The 15,784-nt window shown below is 37.1% G+C and overlaps 1 protein-coding gene across 1 annotated transcript in view; it reads right to left on the reverse strand.

Annotated features, from left to right (window-relative positions):
- Positions 1-15,571, reverse strand: part of TTLL7 (tubulin tyrosine ligase like 7) — a 146,727-nt gene extending 131,156 nt beyond the window's left edge. The window contains exon 1 of the mRNA XM_006919353.3: positions 15,363-15,571. The gene's annotated coding sequence lies outside the window, so the exon portion shown is untranslated. The remainder of the gene's footprint in view (positions 1-15,362) is intronic.
- Positions 15,572-15,784: the final 213 nt, after the last annotated feature.

The raw sequence follows: 15,784 nt of genomic DNA on the forward strand, positions 1-15,784 counted from the left end.
TAAACCTCCAGATCCATATTATCAAAACTTTTCTTTTAGACATTTCCAATTTAGTGGTACTTTCTATCTCAAACCTTCAACAATTCCAATAAGGGCATGTCTATCAAAAGGCCTTTACGAGAATGTTCAAACAGCTTTAGTAATAACAGCCCAAAACCAGAGTAAAGTGAATAAATTAATTGTGCTATATTCATACAATGGAAAACTACATAATTAAAAAAAAAGAATGAACTACAGCTACACCACCACAACTACATGGGATACTATCACAGCATAATGATGAGTGAAGGAAGCTGGGCACAAAAGAGTGTGCCCATATATTCTGCATGATTTCATTTACATGATGTTCAAGAACAGAGAAAACTAAGTTTAAAGTTATAGAAGTCAGAATAAAAGCTACCTCTTGGCAGGATCAGTAGTAATTGATTGAAAACAGTCATGAAGGATGACTGTCTGGGATGCTGGAAATGTTGATATCTTAATCTGGGTGATGCCTATAAAAGTGTATATATACTTAAAAATCCATCAAGCCGTACCCTTAAGATTTGTGCAGTTTATTCTACATAAGTTACATACATTTGTGTGTGTATGTCTGTGTGGGCATTAACTCAATTTTTAGAAATCAGAGACAGGAGAAGAATGAGGAGCCTCCAGGGTTACAGAAGTCAAAAGGAAAACATGGTATAGTATTTCAAAAAGGTATAGTATATACAACCATATAAATACTACAGAAGAAAAGATCAAAAGGGAAGATCAAGAAGTAGTCATCTTATTAAGAAGAGTGGAAGTTATAATTATTTTTGAGACAGCAACAGGAGAAGTCAAATTACTAAGAGTTTACTAGATAGAAGCAGGAAGAGATGACCTTCAAGAAGTAATGGAAAAAGAAAGATGGATGTAGTTTAGGGGAAAGAAGGTCTAAAGGAAAAATTTGGGGATAGGGGGTTAAGATATGATAAAAAAAATCTTAATATATATTTGAGAGCCAGTGGATTAAAAATAATTAAAAATTAAAGAGATGAAATACTTAGTGGACTAGGCACAAGGGTACAACTGTAGCCCATAGGCCAGAACCAGAGCACTGCCTGTTTTATAAATGAAGATTTAGTAAACCACAGCCTCCTCCCATGTTTTCACGTATTGTCTAAGGCTGCCTTTGTCCTAAAAAAATAGGACTGAAGAGTTGCAATAGAAACCGTTTGAACTATTATAGAAGAGTTTACTGACCCCTGAACAAGGGTCCTGTAGGGACTAGAAGAAGATGGAATTAACTGAAGTAGAGAGGTTAGCCCTGGGAAAAGGGTAGAAAATGTGTGATTGTGCCAACATAGAGTAAAAGAGCTAGAGAGGGATATAAAAAATTAATCCTATTCTATGCCAGGGAATGAGCAGCACACTGAGTACTCATAAATAAATCAGAATGGTTCTGGGCCCCTAGGAAGTAAGTCAATGATAATAATATTAACAACTACTACTGATGCTTCTACAACTATGGCAATGACTAATACCATCATACTGCTGCTGAACATTACGATCTGGAAATTCTCAAATGCAACTGCAAACTCCGAATATTCAAACCAAACTCATAATCTTGGCAACTTACTCTCCCTCAACCCCTAGCAATTCCATCCTCAAGTACTGTTTTCCTTATCCTCTGAATATCTCTGGAACTCATCTACTTGTTTCAATCCCCTTCACCTCCACATCTAGTTCTAGACACCATTAAGCTCTCATTCGGACTACTGTATTAATCTCCTGCCATCATTTTCTACAATGCAAATTCCAAAATACAATTTTGATCACAAATGTTTCATGTTACTCTCCCATTTCCCTTCCCCCAACCAGCCTTTGATGGCTTTTAAATGCTATTTGATGAAACCTAAAGGCCCATTCTTAACCAAAAAAGACCTTTCCCAAAAAGGCCTGTGGTATTAATCAGTTTAGCTAAGCTAACAATATTTCCTAGAAATCCCTTCCTTACATGGTTTCAGGTTAGAGTAGGCCACAAGAGAAATCTGCATGCAATTTTGAAGGCAGAGGTAAAGCTGCAGCTTTTTGCTCTGAAGGTCAATATAGGGCACCATGCACTGCTGCAGCTTGTACATGTTGACCTTAATCTGTTTGCTCCCCTTATTTGACAGAGGGCAGCGTCTGAGCCTCCAGCTCTGGCCAGATCTTCTTCAGACTCTCCAGATCCTGGCACATCTAGCCTCCCTGGGTCAGGTACATGTGAAGCTCCATGGTAAAAAAATGCCAGCTCTTCTTGGAGGTCACCCACATTGTCAAGATTGGAGGGGGCAAGAGTCAGGTACAGGCTCCAATTCATTCTTATGGGTTCTAATTTGTCCTAGTGGGTTCTAGCTCATGTCCAGTTGTTCTTTCTGACTGCCAACCACACTGACCCACCACTGGATGCAGAGACAAGCCCTCTGTAGACTTCTGACCTCCCTAGCAATAAATATCTTAATTCCATATCACTCTTAATGGTTTCACTTCCCTGCTGGAACTCCGAACAGAAACAGTGCCTATTAATTTCCTGTCTTTCCAGCCTGATTCTGAGCCACCATTCCTTTTACTCTGTCTCATAACCACCCACTGCATATTCCCACTACACAGACTGTATGCACGCTATTCTTTCTGACTAGAATCCACCCTCATCTGTTCCTGGCCTTTGACTAGTTAGAGCCCACCTTTCCTGACATTATCCTCAGAGCACTGGGTACCTTTATTTCAGAGCACTTATAGTAATTAGACATTGATTTTTAATGAAATCTATGTCTCTCACTGGCCTATAAACTTGCCAAGAATAGGGACTATATTTGGTTCTGCTCACAGGTGTATCCCAAAAGCACCTAGGAGAGCACCTGGGACATCGTGGGCACTTGACAAATATTTGTTAAATGGATGAATGAATGAATATTTGCCCGGTGCCAAGGACAACGGTAAACACTTTATGTAGATTATTTCATGTAACATCTACAAACCCTAAGACTGGCAATGTTATCATTCCCCTTTTACAGATAAGTGGATGAAGTTACATTGCCATAAATGGTGAGACTGGTATCCTGCCACTTGCGCGAAGAAATGTTTTACTTTGGCATTCACACTCTAAATTCTTTTACCCTTCATAACGCTATTTAATAATGCTGTTTCATAACAGCCAACTTAATAGGGCTGTTTTTTCACTTGATGAATGAAGAAGCTGAGGTTTAAGAAATTAGTTGATTTGTCTAAGGCCATGTTAGGTACCAGCTAATGCTGGAACTCAGGTCCAACATCAAGTTCATTGCTTTCTTAAAAACTTGATCTCTCTACCTCCCTACAGCCAAGCCCCAAATTTGGCTCTATACTGCTATCCATATTCAGATTCACCGAATCTCTCCTACCATGACTGACCTCTACTGTAAACTCTCTATGACCACTATCTTCTTCTCAAAAATCAATAAAGTTGATTTTTGACATAGCACAGCACCTTAAACAACACACAGTTGTATGCTAATGACCAACAATGCCATGGCTTGTTTTTCATTAGCATCATTTTAACACATCTTAAGCCCTTTAATAAAAGGATATCTAGAAAGGAAAAAAAATGCATAGCATGCCATATTTATACAGAAAAGTTTTTCAAAAGGTTGTGGTTAATTTTTTATAAGGAAATGGAATAAAGAAATGAGAATTAAAATTGGAAGCATGCCAGAGATTGTGCTCCATAAAAATCTATTTCAGGAATACATGTGAAAAATTCTGCCAGTTTTTATGCAAAGTTAACCCTCGAAATTCCTAGTTACAAACTTATATAATCTTAAAGGGTGAAAAAGAAAGTCACCTACCACTTTTTTCTTTCAAGTTTTTGGCACAGAGCAAATGACTTTTATGATCTTCTAATGTATGCAGCCTCACTTAACACTACATGCCCAGCTATAAGTGTCAACAGTCAATGTGGCTAGAGCAGACTGGCAGACAGCATCACTGATTCATCTCAGGCAAAAACAGGCTGCAGTATCTATAATTCTGATGATGTCCAAAGAGGGTAAAGAATTGTCATAAGCCAAGTATTTCCTCTTGGAGCACAATCAGAAGGAATGGAAGTAAACAAAACTCAGAGTTTGCTACATTTGAATTTCAACTTAAATGTGGTTCTTTCAGTCCAGAAAAAGGGTCAGCAAAAGGAAGTGCAAGAAATAATTTGCAAAGCCAAAGTGTAGTCCCAAGACTGGACAATTTAGGTATGATTTTAGAATACAGCAATGTTTTCCTTATTCATTTAATTCCATTGACAAGAGTTATATGACTATTTCGCCTATACTATGCTAAATATTTAGTTTGTATTTTGAATTTAATTCCTCCCGGTCACCTATAATCAAGCAATGAATTTCCTGTTTTCCTCAATTTAGTCCATTCGGTTTTATATAACATCTATCTCACCCACCAAATACATAATTAAACATCACAGAGTTAAAATAATAGAACTTTATCTATTACGGAATCTGAGGCATCTGCTTAAGGAGACCATCAGGATAAAAATGATGCAGATACCAGTCAGAAAGGGAGACAGAGTTACAAATGTGCCCAGGAGACTATATGAACCAGAAAAGCTTTTCTTTTTCATCTTCCTAGTCCACTTAACTGTCTCCTCACAAACAAGAACCCACAAATTAGAGGACTCGCATTAACAAAGGGTCCCTAAAACAGAACCATATCTAAAACTCAAATGGGACATAAATTATAGTCATAGAAAAGAAGGAAGGAAGGAAAGAATAGAAGAAAGAAAGGAGGGAGGGAGAGAGGTTGGGAGGGAAAAAGGAAGGAAATCACTTTTAATTACCCTATAGAATAGCATATGAAGATTTTATATATTATAAAGAAGAAATGCTCTTTGCCAAAAATCAAACATTCATCTAGTTTTCCTATGAGAAACTACTAATGTCAACCATAGAAGCAAGACTAATAAATAGGTGGCAAAATCTAATATTTAAAACTTAAATATTTTTATAATTGATTTTTGTAACTCATTTTATAACTCATTTTTTAAAGATCAATTTAAGTCGAAATTATGCCAGAAGGTGTTCCAATAAAGGAAGATGTGTTTTGGTATTTAGAGGAAATGTAAATATGAATTATAGTTTATTATATTATTATAACATACAATATAATACAACATGTTAATAATATTAATTATTATATAATGTTATATTATTTATGTATTATAAGTAAATGGGCATTTATTTAAACATGAAACCTCTAATCTGGCAGTGATGAAAATAGAAATTTGTGGTATGAAAGGTATTTAGCTATATTATTATCAAATTAGTTATATATCATTTCAAGACAATTATGGGGCTAGGATATAAACTTGACTCTAATTCATTCATTAGTTTCACATATATTAAAAGTACCTAATTGACTCCAAACCTAAGACTATGACCTTTACACTAAATTAGTTTGGACAGGAAATATCTGGGCCCTTCTTTCTCTTGTGAGCACTTGAAACAGAGAGACCATACTCTAGCTTCAGCTGCCTGCAGACAGCACAGTGAACCTCAGGTAGTCCTCCATGCATAGCCCTGGAAGGCTTTAATGATGTGGAAAATGTGTACACATTGTAGGACTTGCTTAAGGCAAATTCTCAAGGGATTACTAATGAAAGAAAATTCTACTAGACCAAAGACTCAAAATATTTTAAAAAATCAAACACCCATTACATTGTTCTGATAGTTGACTTTAAGAAACTGCTAATGAAGTATGCCAACCCTCTGGAATGCTCAGCAATTACTACAAACTAATTTTACTACTCTGCTCAAAAAAGTCTAGGGCCTAATTCAACTTTTACTAAGTGAGAATTTATCAAACCCCAACTTTTTTTTTCTTTCCCTTGATAGAGACTTGACTGATGGTTTAAAACACACTCTAGAAAAAGAATATATTAAGAGAGGTTAAGGTGGTAGCTCTGCCTCTTGTATTTGTAAATAAGACTGCACTAGCTGAAATGGACACTTGGAGCCACATTTCATGCCAGAAGTTTGGAACTTCCATCACCCACTCTTCTGCATACTGGAATAAATGCAAAATTGATTTTGGAGGAAGTTTTAAAACGCGTCTAGGCATTCCTTTACCCCACTTTAGTGCAGAGGTGCTCTGGCCTTCTTTTTTGATACATATATTTAGGAAACTCCTATTACTCAGCCCCGTAGACTCTCAAAGCACAAGATTCTTTACTTGACTGAAAACAAATAATAGCAGGTAATTTCCAGGAAATCTCAAGTAAGAAAATAAGTATGAAGAAATTCTTAAAACATGCAAAACCTTACTTCTTTGAGACACTGTAACATCACACTCACCCACACAGAACTGCTTTAAGAAGAACAGTTATAATTTATTGAGCACACACTGTGATCTTTACTTACATCACAATGCTCTCAAGGCAAATATTCTTCTCATTTGTTAAAGAAGAAAATAATCAGATCTTGAGAGGTTATTTCTCTCAAAAACACAGAGCCGTACCATGGGCCTATATTAAGGGATACTATAAAAAAATACCCCAACAAACATTGCTGAATCTCACTATAACAATGCTGAGGACATTTTGCATTACACTATACTGCATCCACATTAAAAGAAATTATAGCAGAAATTTCACTCTGGATTCTATACAGGAACAACTTTGTTCCTCTTAGGCAAATGGTTTGTTTTCTCATGGATGAGCTTTTCCATTAATCATTAAACTTTTTGTGTTTTCCTCTTTGCCTGGAAGATAGAAAAATCAGTATTAAATGTGGGACCAGCTCTAATAAATATGCAGGATTTCGGAAAACAGATTTTGTAAGCTATGTCTCCCCTAGCTCACGTCATTGTATCTTTTTCTCACTGATATTCTCAGATTCTTTTTTATCTCATCTTGAATATCCATACTAATACAAACTACATATCTGCAACGCTATCTACCAAAATCTTCTAAAAACTCACGAGTTGTATATTTCACTATATATAAATTATACCTCAACAAGCACTGGGGAAAAGTACAAAAGAAAAGCCATTTACAATAATCAAAATCAAAGGACAGTAATACAAATATTTCTTGTACTCTCTTAGAGTTAAATCTTGATAAAATATTCTAAATTACTTCATCCTTCATACTTAATAGTAAAACACTGAATAATTTTCCTCTAAGATTGGAAACAAGGAAAGGCAAGGATGTCTACTCTCACCATTCTAACTTGGCACAATACTCGAAGTTCTAGACATTGTAATAAGGCAAGAAAAACAAATTAAAGGCATATGCATTGGAAAGAAAGAAATAAAACTGGCATATGCATTGGAAAAAAAAGAAAGAAATGACATTATCACCAGTGCATTAAAAAAAAAAAAAAACTCATTATTGTCTACAAAAAAAAAACTCAAAGGATCTATATAATCTTAGATCCAAAATGTGAATTCAGTAAGGTTTCAAGATATAAGCTAAACACACAAACTTTGTATAATGACAACAAAAACATGGAAACAAATTTAAAATGAAATATTATTTATAGTTACTCAAAAGAAAATACAAAAAAAAAACAAAACATTTCAGATTTGCAAGATCTGAAAGTTCTTTAGGTCTGTTTCACCACAATGTGAATAATTTAACACTTCTGAGCTGTATACTTAAAAATGGTTAAAGGTGTAAATTTCATGTATATATCTTTTATCACAGTAAAAAAATTATATAAACAATAACCAATGCTACAAAATATTAACTTTAAGAAAAAGTTGCATTTGTACAATACATACAAAATGCCAGAGATCACCCAAATAATTACATAAATCACAATATTTTTATACTACTCCGAAAAAAGTTATTGCTTTTTTCTTCCAGAAAACATAATAATCACTTTAATATTAGCAGAATATGTAGTTATATCAAGGAGGTTAGACTACCATTAGGTAATTTTAGTTGGAGATATAAATCTCTATATTCATAGATATTGCTGAGTATACGTGCTTAATTTTGTTTCTAATAGAGGCTACATTTTAGGACCTTCAATCCCTCCTATGTTTATTATTCTGGTTCCTTATGGGCTCTGAAAACAAAATTCACAGATACACTCCCAAGCACATTATGGAAGTAAATATGCCATACTATAACTAATGAAGAACATACTTGACCTTTAATTCCTTATTCAAGGATGAAAATAGCTCTTGACATATGTACTGGGATAAATTTTTAAAAGAGAAAATACCTCCTATTCCAAAATGACAACCCCCTAACATATGTAGCAGCGAACTTTACTTTCTGCCAAAAATGCTCTTTTGGCAATGATTTTTGACAACTGAAAAAGCTTTTCCACATATATACAGTCCACTTGATTTTAAGAATCTCTGATGCCTCCGTAAAGCTTTCTTTATTATTTAAAATGTCTATTTGCCTTTAATTTCTGCAGAAAGTTCCAGAAATAACTTGTTTCAATTTTCCAAAAATAATGTGTTGAAATGTGTATTTATTGAACAAGGGGGAAGTAGATGTGGATGAAAAGTAGATGTCAGAGATTGGGAAAAGTATTCAATAAATTTGACAAGTTACTTTTTCAAGTACCCTAAAAGAACTAAAATCAGCAAAACTAATAAATTAATAAAGGGTACCCTCTTGTTAATACATAATAGCAAATACTAGCTTCTAGTGTCAAAATTAGTTTCTAAAAATGGCAGCTGTAGACCAATTTCTAATCCTACTTTGATTCTTCATGAAAATTTTGCCTGTTTTCTTCTCCCCAAACCCGGCCCCACCCTCTTTCCGGCTTGATTTTTCACACTGTTAAAATGGAGAAAATAATATCGCCATCCTTTAGGATTCTAGATTGAGAGATGCTAAGTAACTAAATATTATCATCTTGGATGTGATCAAACCTAAAGCTAAATGAAAATGCCTCCATCTGGTTTCACATACAGTAAGCTGATTATAGAAAATGTTCAATTTCTCTTTCTTTTCCATAGAGTAACTAGCATATATTTGTTGGGTAACTGCAGACTGACTGATTCTAAATATAAACTAAGATGTGTGCTAAAATCATTGTCTTGATTTTTTAGCAATCACTATGAACGTCACATACTGTTACAGATTTTATTTATTAAGTACCTTGAAAACATGAATTTTAAATAATAGTGATGACAAAATTACACGTAAAAAATTTTCCATCAAATTCAATGATTCAAAGTATATCCACATTTGTTGACTTTTCCTACCATACTCTCCATGTATGACTACTCATATCACAAAGCCAGTGAAACGTAGTATTAGGACCACATCAATTAAAGCAGATTTTACACAAATAAATTTTAAGTGGGCCACTTCTCTTACAAAAGAAAGATGGTACTACCTTAAATGAGATGTGTATCTAAGCAGCCCTAAAATTCTAAAATCTTAAAATCAAACAGAAAGCCTTGAAATAATCTTGAAGCTGCTGCCTCGATTACTGCTGATCCATCTTCCAAATCTACAAATGCGCAATTTACTTTCAAAAGTCAGCTTTGCTGCAAATACACTAATGGAAGAGAGAGGAGAACTTTTATAAAAACAGCTACTGCCATCTTGTTGAATTAGATTTGGCACCAGTTCAGACTTTGCAAAGTAGTGGGTAAAAGAGAGAAATGTTCAAAATAATCCTTTGTCAAACATAATGTCCCATTTCACTGGGCTAAGCAAAGGAACAAAATAACACAAAAGTCTGAAAGCTTGGGTGTCACAACCAATTTAGAAAAATCAAGCAATGTGGATAATTCAGCATACTCAGTGGACCAAGGATATCATCAATTTCAAAAGAAAGGAGTTCTCAGAGATCTTTAGGTCAGCCCCAGAAGAGACCTAGTGACCATTTAACCACCTAATACTAAATCTTCAAAGGAGTCAAGGAAACATAGGCCGACCACTTGTTTGCAAGTTAAAAATAAAAGAAAAAAGAGAAAAATTTATTTATCACATTTCCAGAGCCTAACAATCCCAGCACCTTGGCTTTGTCAACTACTATATGTACTACGGGCAGGAGAATGTCAGCAGATAAATGTTAAATGGGAACTAACATAAGAAATATTGGAGAATAAATAGGCAAACCTATTTAAAGTTTTTAACTTTAATTTAGCCCTAGGGAAACTGTTGGCTAAGCCCAGTTCACCTTTGACAAATAATGCCTGAAAAGAATAGAAATAGTTTTACCACCTTCTAAAAGCTTAAACAAATAGTTTTAAAGAATAGGTCCCAACTAAGTACAGGGAAAATTCTGCCCAAAACATTCTGGCTACCTCAATGTCCAGCCTCCACCAGAAACCATCTGTCAGATCCTGCGAAGGGGCCCCTCTTCTTGGTTTGTAATGCAAGGGTTCAGTTTTCACTGTTTCTTTTCAGGTTTCAGAGGACTGCATAAGAACCTGCCTCTCTGCTGCCTCCTTGTGCCCTCAAGACATGTTCATGTCCCCTGCCTCACCTTCCACTTGTCCTCAGAGAGTTAACAGCCTCCCTGCCTCAGTAGCTTCCCAAAGCGGGTAGGGGTGGGACAAGGACAAAGCTCAGGTGAGATCCTGGGACTTGGCCAATGTGCTTGTCTAAGGAGGTAGTGTCATATGTCCCTACAACTGGTAGAGGAAACTGAGGCACTGCTTCTCTCCTCCATGAGGGAAATTTCCTCCAATGGAGGATATTGGGAACAAGCAGAGGAGAGCCTGGAGGGGACAGTGGGAATGTTATGTGTCTTCAGTAGCTGCCGTTCTCAAAGGCCGTCTCTGGCAATGTACATGGAGGATGGGAGTGGTGTCTTCAGTGTCCACCACATACTCTTGTACCTGTAACCAGGGCTTCTGCTTGGAACTGGGAGGTCTAGAACACCTGCCCTCACCTATGTGGATTCTCCAAATTAGAGTGCATGAGTGAGTTCATGTGTTTTGCTAGCAGATAGAGGAAAATAGAAGAAGCTGAAGTTTGAAATAGATAGATGTCCTCCAGGCGGTGGAGGTGGAGACGGTTGGGGCGGGGTAGGGGGCACAAATACAAGATTAGGATCAGATAGTAGTCTATCACATACATCCCTTCTCTGACTATAAACTCTTGCTCATTCTCACCAAACCTGTTCTCCAACTTTATTTATATCTTCTCTCCTCAGTGGCCCCAACTGTCTGCCTTTCTCCCAGACCCCAGGATTTAAGGAGTCTTTCTCCTCAAAAGAAGAGGTGGCCTGAAAGAATAATCTGAGGAGCCAGACAGGATTGAATGTTATTATTAACATGCAAATATCTTATACTTAATATGTAACTGTTCCAAAGAGAACACACAGAATTCAGTAGAGTTTCAAAACTTACATAAAATAGCCAAACTAAGCAGCACAAGAAAAAAAATTTTTTTGCAACTATGTGTAGTAATGAATGTTAAGTGGACTTATTGTGGTCATCATTTCATAATATATACAAATATTCGAATAATTATGTTGTACATCTGAAATAGACAGCAAATCACAAGACTAGATATATTAGAATGTTGCTCAATTTTAGTTAAAATTATTAAATTAGCCCTTGCTAAGAGCCAGAGCTGCACTGGAATGTAGTCATGTCCTGGGGCAGGTAGGCCTGCTTATAAAGCAAGCTTCGGAGGTTAAACTCTGCTTAAGATAACAGAAGAATGTAAACTGTTAAATATGAAATGTATAGCTCTGTTCTTTCCTTTCTGCTCTTAAGATAATGTCACTGACCCACAATCCCAAGATGCCTTACAGGCCTCTCTTTCTGTTGGAAACTACCTAGTCATAATCACGTAAACCTGAACAGGATGCCACCAGGAGCTGAATAAATCAGATTGCTAAAGCTTGCATCAGAACTGACCAATCAATATAGCCCATGACCCTAAACCCCTTACTCATGATTACTCATGATTTTTGCTCTATAAAACCTCTTGTCTGTAAACCATCGAGGAGTAAGCTTTTGAGCGTTGTCTTCCCATTCTACTGGGTAGCACCATTCACAATAAAATAGCCAATCTTTCTCCACTGAAAAGTCCAGTGTCAGTTCTCATTGTCTCACTGCACACGCGGGTGGGTACAGACTCTCTGTTGACTCACTCGGTTTTACCTGCAACTAATATAATGTTATATGTCAATTATATTTCAATAAGAAATGTCAAACTAATAACTCGTATCTTTTAACCAAGAAATTTTATTTTTGAGACTCTATCCTGAGGAACTAATTTCCAAAATATAGAAAAGAGCCATGAGCAAGCATGTTCATCATAGTGTTGTTTATTACTATCAATAATATAGTGACGATGAGCAATGATTAGGAATCAACCTAGTAGAAAATTATGTAGGCATTTTAAATGTTCACTGTTCAATTGTAATTAAGTGAAAATTAATATTATAAAATTTAATGTAAAAATATATAAAAAGTAATATATATAGTATGATTAAAACTGCAAGAAAAAAGGGTGGAAGAAACATCAAAATATTAAGAGTGGTTAACTTTAGTTAGTAAGATTATGGTGATTTTCTTTCTTTTTATAGTCTTATAATTTCCAAATTGTTCATAATTCTGTAATGGAGAGGGAAAGCTTTTAAAAAGGCAAACTTCTTTGGAAGAGGACATGTTTTACTTGCATAAAAAAACTTTTTCTGCGTTTAGTTGAAAACTAATCCTTTTAATATGAGTACCCAGGAAATATGCCATTTTCTGGAAGGGCACTTGGAGCAAGAAATATGGAGAATGGGAGCAAAGCCAGCCAAAGAGAAATTTGGCCTACTTAGAAACCTAGTTCCCTATGATTACCAGCTAAAGAGCAGATTTCACTGCCTGATATTCCAGGTTCTTCATAATCTGTCACTGTGTATCCAAACGGTATATGTGCACGTCTTTGCTGAACCTGTTTGTCTGGCTTTCTCTTTGCCTATGGAAATCCTTCCCATCTTTCAGAGTTATTTAATTCCCTTCCTTCCAGGAAGGCTTTCCCGAACCTCTGATGACCCCAGCCTTTACTATTTCTCCTTCTTATTAATGTATTATATAATACCTTAAGTTTGCATCACCTTTTTCTGGTATTAATCCCATTCTAATTATCTTGTTAATTACTCATGTGTAAGTAAATGTCTCTATAGCTAGACTAAGTTCTTTGAAGACAAGGATTTAGATGGTCTATAGACAATATTTATTAGACAATGGACAAATAGAGAGAGAGAGAGAGAGAGAGAGGAGAGAGAAACACAGAGACAGTGAAAATGCAGTTCTAAAGCCAAGTTGGTATTAATTTCACACTCTCAGTGATGTTATCTAAATAAAGTATGTTGCCTGTTTTAAAACGTTCCTACTGTCCTTCCATCCCTAGGCCATGTACTTTCCTTTAAAAAACAGAAATAGCAGTGATGTTCTTTTTGCTTACTCATTCATACCAATTCTGCTGTCCTTTTTGGGATTAAACAGATTGGACTGCAAGATGCCTCACCAAGATTCACAATATAGTCTACAGCCATATAAAGAACAAAAAGAAATGACCTCCTAGGAATCAAACTTAAGACTCTTCACAAGATCATACTTCTCTTATGGTCTTGTCTGAATAACAAATATGAATTTGTGCCTCCATTTTATGGCCTTATTTAGGCACTGGGCTTTAGTCTATCAAGGTCCCCATTAATTTAAAAAAGATTCTCCAATGCAAATGGTTCAATACTTTAGAAACAGTGAGCTACAATGACTATGTTCCTGTCTGCCATCAAATTCTATTCCAGCACTTAAAGATAATGAGCACTTGTACTATAGCAACCTGTCTCCTGAGACATTAACAAGAGTTATGTATCTTAAGAGAAAATATATAAATCATAAATGAAAACAAATCAAATGGCCAAGCAAGGGACAAAGAAAAACCTATCTTCCATTACTTTTGCAGAAGGAGCACACAAGGTCCCTATAATTGTTGACTCCGAAGGACGGCAAAAACAAATCAATTCACTTTCCTACTCCACAGAACTACATTTTGCTATAACACACATATTTTTGTAAGAGTCCATGCTTGTTCAGAATCCACCACTTACTAGCTGGGTGATTTTGAACTTTCTTTGTATTTCAGTTCCTTAGTCTGTAAAATGGAATTATCATCTGCTATAGCAAATCACAGAATCATAAGAAAGAGAATAACATTATCAGTCTGGGTTTATCTGTTACCTTATAATGGGGTGACACACCCAACAAAAAACAGTTCAATCACACACTCCATGAACTAGATAACTGTTCTTACAGTTATCCTAAAGTTTTTAAAAGAAAGATACCCAGATTTTTTTTAACTTTCCTGATTGGTTTCTCCAACATTTGAAAATCCACCATATATCACTGCCAAAAATGTGTTGAACATCTCCTGTTATGACCTAACAGTGTTGTCCAGATATTATCTTTTGGCAAATGCTTCCTAAGAAAATGTTTTTTGTTTTCACATAATTCAAAGCATGTTCTTACTTTCATACTAAAAGAACAATAATTCCACATACAGGAAGTTTACAGGTTGTTCTTGCTGTTGTTTAAGATTACTCCCATGAAAATTAATTCTATGGTCAATAGATCATATATATGAACACTTAGCTAAACTTCTTAATACAGTGAAAGATCCATGGGCTTTAGGGTCAGGGAGATTTGTATTCAAATACCTGTTCTGTGACCTAGAGCACATAATTTAAATTCCCTGCTCTTCATTTTCCACATTTGGTTCTGAGTTGCTGTGATGATTTAATGAAATAATATATATAAGTGCCTAGGCTCTGAAATAATTATTTCCTACCTTAAATCTTTTCCTCCTATGCCAGGACCTATCAAACGAACCCTGGATACAAGACAACTTTGATACAGCATCCTTCTTATACATTAGTAGGGGAATGCCATGCGATGTAAAATTAAGTGGATGATGGCATGAATTAGACATACAATATAGCGAGAAGTAGAGAAACAGATATATCGACAACGGCCCTAGACTTGACTGCATGCTTGAAAGAGACACTAATCTGACACACTTTGAAGATCGCACCGCATATTCATGGGAGGTTCAAACCAGGATGTGTGAAAAGGACAGAATTTCAGAACAAACCGGCAGGGAGCTTCCTTGTTCACCCCACCCGACCCCACCCGCCCGGGTGGTTCTGGAGCCTAGAAACTGGGGTGAGAGCACAAGTGACCTCGTCCTCCTCCCTCCCCCATTCTGCCCAAACCTCTGGGTCACAAATGGTGCTGAATCATTAGCCTAACAGCAGCAGCTCCCTGTTCTGCCGCTCCCGAGGGGGACAGGGTCCCCAGAGCAGAGACCGTCCCAGGGGGTGGCCGAGACCTCAGGCACCTGGGGGCGTAAAGGGGATTCGGGGAGGTTCAGGGCTTCAGGTACTCACTCCCGTGCGGAACCCCAGCCCCGGTCCTCGCCTCCCCGCTGCAGGCAGCTCCAGCGCGTCCGGGTTTCCCACGGGCGGCCACTCCCGGGCCGCAGTCTGAGCTGGTGGTTTGGTGCTCCCCTCCGCTCGCCCACCGCCAGTGCAGCCACCACCAGGGCTCCGGCGCTCGACCCCGAGCAGCTGGAGCAGCTGTCGCTGCTGAAAGGGGTGGTGGCTACCCACGGGCTAGACCATTCATGGGCTGCGACCGGGGGTGCGCGACGTGCGGCGCGGAGCTGAGGCCGAGGGCGTGTCGGGGCGGCGACGGTTGGGAGGAACCAAGGACCAGGGGATTCCTAAGCCCCTTCTGCGCGGGGAGGTCTTGGGGGCAGCGGGGACCGTCAGGCGAGCGGCTTCCTTTCCTGGCTGTTTACAGAAAACAG

This window comes from Pteropus alecto, unplaced genomic scaffold (genome assembly GCF_000325575.1).
Source record: "Pteropus alecto unplaced genomic scaffold, ASM32557v1 scaffold25, whole genome shotgun sequence".
NCBI classification, from domain to species: domain Eukaryota; kingdom Metazoa; phylum Chordata; class Mammalia; order Chiroptera; family Pteropodidae; genus Pteropus; species Pteropus alecto.